Raw genomic sequence first — 7,132 nt, forward strand, 5'->3', positions numbered from 1 at the left:
CCAACCGGGCAAGTGTTTCCAACCGGGAGTGATTTGGTTTTGGTTTTGGTTACCTCGAGGGTCTGAGGACAAGCACTAAAGCCCCACCTTTCTGGCTTCCAGCAAGTTGCTGGTTCCACAGCAGCCTCCAGGCCTGACCAGGCCCCGGGGCTCCCACACCTGGGGGCCAGGGTGGGGGTGACAAAGGGCCCAGGCGACGGCTGAGAGCCTGCCCTGGCGGGCAGCAGAGCAGCCACCAGCTCCCACCAGGCCCTGGCAGCATGAGTGATGGCAGGCCCAGCGATAAGAAACTAATAATTTATGCTTCCAGCTCCCGGGGCCGGCACCGAGGGAAGGCTGGGCCACAGCCTCCCCCGCACTGAGCGGCCGCAGTCCTTTATTGCACAAATTATTAACGACCAGAGAATGAATGACTCTGTAATCAGATCAGGCTGCCAGCACTTTTCATTGCATTTATTTGTATAAATTCTGAAGTCAGGGTCTGCCCTAAGCTCAGCCTTGTGCTGGCTGGGTGCCCAGGCCCCCACCCAGACAGAGCATTGGTCCCTCACCCTGCCCACGGGTTCCAGAGGACAGAGGGCTCAGGAAGGGGTGCAGGGAACTGCTCTGAGCCAGAAGCCGAGTTCATGGGCACCAAAGCAGCCCTGGGCCAGGGTCAGAGCTCTGTCCTTAAACCTGCCTCAGGGCAGGCACCCAACTGTCCTCAGAATCAGGGGTGCCCAGGGTGTGGCAGCTGAAGGGGGGTGGGTCTGAGACCAGGAGCAGGCTCCCCAGCCCTGAGGGAGCCCTCATCACCCCTCTGCTCTCCTCGATCTGGGAGCCATCCCAGGGTTGCCCCAGGCCAGCTGGCTCTCCTGCCTCCATCCCGTGGCCTTCCCTGGAGCCCCAGGCTGGTCTCCCACCTGCCCCTCCTTTTCTGGTCTTGCCTGGGCTGGGCCCAGGGGCTCTGGCTTGGGTTTTCTGTGCAGCGCCTCGAGTGAGCCTGACGCTGGTCCTCTCCTGAGCCCCCGTTTAATCTCATTGACCTCTCGTTACGCTACAGCGCATAAATTCAGATTTGGAGATCTTATGTTCCATCATAAATTGGGCTGGCAGACTTCCGATCAACAAGATAAAGCTGTCTTCTGCGAGGTGGGTGTTTTATTAGTCCCAGTCCCAGTGCCGCAGGTGGGGGCTGGGGAGTGCACGAGGGAGGGGCCTCTGCTTGGGAGCCTTCCTGCCTGGGCGAGGGGCTGAGTCCCTCCTGCCGCCCAGGCTGGGCCCCAGGTACCTGGCAAAGAAAGGGACCCTGGCATTGCCGCCTTCCCCTGCACCTTGGGCTCATGCCTGGCCGCTGCCCTTGGGCTCTTCATAGGATCTCAGCCAATCCCTGCCGCCCAGCCTCGCCCACCCGCTTCTGGGGCCACCCCCGGGGTCATGCAGGGCTATGCAGCATGGGGGTCCTGTTCTCATTCAGCCACCTGCATGGTCACCCCAGTGTGATCCCTCAGCAGCCACACAGAAGACAGATGGTCCATAGGAGACTCAGAAACAGAGAAGCCTCACGCCAGGTCCACAGAGGCGCCCACGCCCGCCAAAAGAATGCCACGCACTCACCCTGCTCTCTGGGGAGCACACTGGGAGTCCAGGACATCACCTTGGATGGGGTGAGGCTCCATCTGTGACCTCAGAAAGTCAGTCTGGAGCTGGACTTGACATGGGAAACAGTAAAACACCTGAGCTTGCCACCCTGAAAATCCCTGATGTGACACAGAAATCAGTGTTGACAGAGGGCCTGCTGCCTCCAGTGACCCTGCCAGTGGGGTCTCAACCCACCTACCCCTTCTGCAGCAGCCGGTCACAGCTGTGGTCCTGCTGGGGCACATGAAGATGAGATCCTAAAATACACAGCCACTGCACAGTGGAACCCTGCATATCCCGTTTGGGTACCAGGAAACCCAGAGCAGCTCACGTGTGGGTATCCTCCGCTGTGTTAGCGTCCTGGCCCTCATATAGCACCCAGGCCTCGGGGCAAGGCCATGGGCACACACCGTGGGATCTGAGTGTGCACTGGCGCCTGTGCCTGGGCTGCTGCTCCCCGGCCACTGGTGTCAGGATCTCCAGGACCCCCATGAGTGGTCAGTGGAGCAGAGATGGCACAGATGCCAGCGACCTGGGTCATTCTCTACCTGGGATGTGGGACCCCAGAGGCCACACCATGGGTTTGTATCTGCCTCTTCACGCAGGAGCAGCTGTGACCCCTGCCTGCCCCATGAGGCTCTGTCACAGGGGACCTCTGTAGCACCCCGTGCTGTAGGCAGGGCCTTCGGACGGATGCCATGCCACTGTCCGTGCCTCCTGAGGCTGGCCTCCCTTTGCACTAGGCAATATCTGCTGAAGATAAGGACATCTTCGCTGGGCCAGGCCTGGAGTTCTCCCAGGTTGTGAGCTCTTCTCCCTCTGATGAAGAGGATACCTGTGGTCTAACTCCTACAAAGCACCGGGGACAAGAAGGCAGGCAGAGTCCCACCTGGGCAGGTGGTAGGAGTGGAGAGAGCAGGCAGGCAGCAGGGCTGCCCAGGGCTGGGAGGCTGAGCTGCCCTGGGTGAGCCCCAGAGCCCACCCAGGGCTATACCCAGTCTGGCTGCGAGCAGGGCCCACCCTCCCCTGGACACAGTGGAGGACCCCCTGTATGTGGTCTTCACTGCCTGAGCACCTGTCTCATGTCAGACGTGTGAGATTGTTAGTGAATTAACAAAAGCCCTGCTCTCAGGGGGCTCCCATCCCAGCACATACACAGTCACATCTGGGGCCCAGCCTGAACTCCCCATGCAGTTGGAGAGGGTCTCAGAGCTGGGTCTGAGAACAGCAACTTCCAGCCACCACACCCCACCCCTCCCTAGCTGCCCTGGACTCCAGCTTCTTGCACCTGAGACTGCCTGTGCAGGGCTCCCAGCTGGTGCCCCTTTCCTCTGAAGCTCGGGGGTCAGTGCAGCCTGGCATCTTCATCGGGCCTGTTATGTGGGTTCTGGTCTCTCTGTGACCATAGACCTGCCAAGCCCACCAGCTAGTCAATGTACAGCCAGCACAGCAGGAGCCCGACCTGTTAGGGCCCTCGAAATGAGGATCGTGGCCCCTGAGGCCTTCACACAGGATCTGTGCTGAGAGTGAGCTGATGTGGATGGCGGCACCGTGGCCATGGCAGAGGCACCCTCCACCCTTACTCACGTAGGGATCCGCTCTTCTCTCATACTGGGCCCTGCTGGCACATTCCAGATGTGGGGGATGGGCTGGAGCCCAAGGCCTGCGTGCTGGGCCCTGGCTCTGCACCTGGCTCCCAGCGTCTCCCTGGCCTGATGTCAGAGAGGGTGCCACAGCAGTGCTTCAGGGGCTCCTGCCATGAGGGCTGAGGGCTGAGGACCACCTAGGCCCACGTGCACCCAGCAGGCAGCTGCTGCATCCTCTGATCCCCTCCACAACCCAGGCCAGGTCCAGGCTGCAGGCCGGCAGCGTTGGCAGGGGGAGGACAGGGTGGAATTGGCCGAGTGCATTCACTGGGACAGACCCTCCCGCTTCCTTGGGGCTCTGAAGAATTCCATTGCTTCCCTTGGCTTAGCCTCAAGGTGCTGGAGCTTCTGCATCATTTACAGAGGAATTGGCTGGGATGTGCCGGGCCCAGCACTGTCTCCGGTCGGTGTGCGTGTCAGCACTCTGGTGACATGGCAGGTGAGGACCACGGCACCACCCCTGCGATCTGGCAGTCAGAGCCCACCTGTGTGTGTCTGCAGGAGCATCCCTGACTACACACCATGGGAGGGTCCCTCGGGCCCCACCCCTTTGTTCTTTCAGTGGTAAAGGTTCAGGTCAGTGGACAGACTGGACTTGGAAACACCTTATGTCCCCGAAACGACGCGGCGCGCAACCAGCTCACGGCACCCAAAGGCGCGGGCAGGTTGCAGCGCAGCAGCTCCTCCTGTCTGACCAGGAGCAGGTGCGCTCCTGAGGTCCTGGCTGCTTCTGCAGGAGCATCTGAGGGAGCGCAGCTGATTTACCACAACCCCTGACCTCCTGGGTTAGCCTTTCCATCCAACAGCACCAGGACTGAGCCCTGGCACTGGGCAGGCCGCCTTGGCTTGGGATCGTGTGTGTCTGGGTCTGTGCGGTGCGGGTGCCTGCAGGTCCCGGGTCTGTGTTGTGCACCGGCCTTGGAGGGCAGTGCACATCCTGTCTGCACCGTTGTCCTCCCTGTAGCCATGGGAGGGTCTGTCTGTGCTGTGTGTGTGTCGTGCGTGTGAGTCTGGAGCTGCTGCGCCACGCACAGGCATGCAGGGTGTGGGCACACCTGTGCTTCTGAGCAGGCACGCCCTTGCTGGTGGCCAGGCACACACACAGCTGTGCATCCTTGGCCCGAGGTCAGCTGTGCCACACCTGCGGGCTGCAGGATCTTTTGTGCATATCTCCCTCCATCACCAGAAGTAAACTCAGGACTGAGGCTGAGGGGCTGGCCTGAGCGCTGCTCACCTGCACCTCCTGGCTGCACCTGTGGCCCCGGACTTGGCTTCCCCATCTCTCTCCTCCCCACCCCACCTCTGGGTCCTCTCTGGCTGGGGCTGTACCACATCTGGGCTCAATCAGTGGCTGACTGATTGATGAGGGGACGGATGAGAGGCGCTCTAACAGAAAGGCTGGGGAGCCTGGGCAGGCACTCCTGGACGGCGGAGGCGGCCTGCGGGCTGGGGCAGCGGCCCGGCGCCCCCACACTCCCCCAGGACGTCTGGGGTCACCGTCTGCTCCACGGCAGCCCCAGGGTTATTTATGACCTCCTCACTCTGGTGGGGAGGCAGCGGCTCCAGCCTCAGCCCAGCGGTGGAGGGGCCCCAGCAGGGGGACCGGGAGCAGCGACAGAGGCACCAACGCCCAGGCAGGCGGGGCTCGATGGGCAGGAGGAGGCACAGTGGAGTCCACACTACCACATCCCTGCCTTGCTCAGGATGATTCTAGCCACAAAACTCCGTTCCTCTGGCCTCTGCCGCCAGCCTGAGGAGTGCAGGGGAGAGTGGGACCCAGGTGTCCCAGACCAAGACAGGTGTGTGAGTGGACACGCGACACAGGTGCGCAAGTGAAGAAGGGACAGGCGTGAGCCAGCGGACACAGGTGAGTGAGTGGCCGCATCACACGAGTGCCTGAGCAAACACGGGACACAGCACACAGGTGCATGAGTGAACTCGGGACAGGTGTGAACCAGTGGACACGAGACACAGCTGTGAGCGAGTGGATACAGCACATGTGTGAGTGGGCGCGGACGGTACACGTGTGAGCGAGTGGACACGACACATGTGTGAGTGGGCGCGGACAGTACACGTGTGAGCGAGTGGATACAGCACATGTGTGAGTGGGCGCGGCGGTACACGTGTGAGCGAGTGGACACGGGTGGGAGTGGACACAGTGTGCTAGTGGACGCGGGTGGGAGTGGACACAGTGTGCTAGTGGACGCGGGTGGGAGTGGACACAGTGTGCTAGTGGACGCGGGTGGGAGTGGACACAGAACAGGTGTGAGCATGGACACGGACACGGGTGTGGGCATGGGACACAGGTGTGTGTGAGTGGACACAGGATATGAGTGTGTGAGTGGACAGGACCAAGGCAGGGGCACAGCCCCACGGAGAAGGATGATGCTGGGGGTGAGGAGGCCTGGTCATGTGGGAAAGTGGCCTCCGAACAGGTACCTGTTTCCCAGGAAGACAAGGAGGTGGTGGGGAAGGCCTCCTCACCCGGCCCCTGGAGGGGCCTCCAGAACATCAGGGAGTGGATGGTGAGGATGGGGGGTGCCTCCAGCTTTGGACCCAGTCAGGGTCTTTTCGGGAAGACCCTGGTCCTCCAGAGATAGGTGGAGCCAGATTGTGGGCTGGAGGTTAGGCTGCAGGGCCCGGGTGGGCTCCCACATCCAGCCAGAAACCCAGGGCCAGCCCCAGGCCCTCCTTAACCACACTGCGGGCCTGAGCATGGTGAGACACCGGCGAACAGGGGGGGGCTCTTGGAAGGGAAAGGAGGCTCCTCCGCTGGCCCAAGGGCCTCAGACCCAGAGAGGCACTGCCATGCGGACCTGCGCCTCCCCAGCTTCCCTCCCCAAATCACTGTGTGAGCATCAGGGAGTCAGGCGCAGGCGAACCTAGAAGGAGGGTGAGGTGCAGGTGAATCTAGTAGCCCGCACAGCAGCAGTAGGGTCAGGGCTGCGGACAGTGGGCACTCACGGTCAGTCCACACGGCCTGCAGCTGGCCCCAGGAGTGGACTTTCCACATGGCATCGGACCTGAGAGAAGACACAGACTTCAGGGGAGGAAGGCACAGGAACTTGCTGGCAGCCACGTCTGGGGTCAGGGATGCAGAGAGGTTGATAGCACCAAGGGTGGCCATGTAAGGAAGGGTCACTCACAGTCACACCCACACTCCCACCGGGCCCCTCAGACCCCAAAAGGCCAAGAAGGAGCCCCCACAGAAAGGGGCCAGGATGGGAGGGGAGGCTTCTGGCCATGTTCCTTGTCTGAGCAGAGCACCACTGGCCCAGATCTCACTCCGAGGGTGGGCTGGGGGGCCAGCAGAAGCCTCTGGTGAGATAAGGTGAGGGAGCCCAGGGTGGTCACCCGGGGTCAGGTTTATGCTCAGGGGGGCTGGTCTGGGAGGAGGTGGTGGTGTGGGAGGGTGTGCACCCTGCCAACCCGCTGTCCCCCACCGCCACCCTGACTAACACCTTCCTGCTGGGGAGTGTGGGGTGACAGGAAGCTCTTGCCCTACCCCATGGCCCTGGAGCCGCCCTGGCGTGAGACACTGTGCATTTGAAACAGCTGTGTGACTTCAGGAGCGTTACTTGACCTTTCTGTCTCAGCGTCCTCACCTGCAAAAGACTAAAAAGGAACTCGGTGGCTCAGGCGAACTCACTCCTATGAAGTGCATAGGAAGGGGCACGAACACGCGGGGAGCTGCTGCCCTGTCACTCACAGAACACTTTGCCCAGGCCACACACTGCAAATCCACAGCCTCGCTCCCTGCAGGTGCAGAGACCACCACGCCCTCCCGGACACCAACGCCCACCATCAGAGTCGCTGTGCAAAGTCCCAGAGCCGCGGGCGCAGGCTCACACCGCGGCGAGCAGCCC

The 7,132-nt window shown here is 61.9% G+C and overlaps 1 long non-coding RNA gene across 2 annotated transcripts; it reads right to left on the bottom strand.

Moving 5' to 3' along the window:
- Positions 1-1,122: 1,122 nt before the first annotated feature.
- Positions 1,123-3,011, bottom strand: LOC105522000. 2 transcript variants are annotated; one of them, XR_001003371.1, is made up of 4 exons: positions 2,909-3,011; positions 2,349-2,439; positions 1,597-1,690; positions 1,123-1,270 (listed from the first exon to the last, which is right to left on the bottom strand). It is a non-coding gene; the product is annotated as an uncharacterized LOC105522000 (long non-coding RNA). The 2 variants fall into 2 exon arrangements; XR_001003370.1 differs by having other exon boundaries at positions 1,597-1,739.
- Positions 3,012-7,132: the final 4,121 nt, after the last annotated feature.

The sequence above is a fragment of the Colobus angolensis genome, unplaced genomic scaffold, assembly GCF_000951035.1.
Source record: "Colobus angolensis palliatus isolate OR3802 unplaced genomic scaffold, Cang.pa_1.0 Scaffold416, whole genome shotgun sequence".
Classification (NCBI taxonomy): Eukaryota; Metazoa; Chordata; class Mammalia; order Primates; family Cercopithecidae; genus Colobus; species Colobus angolensis.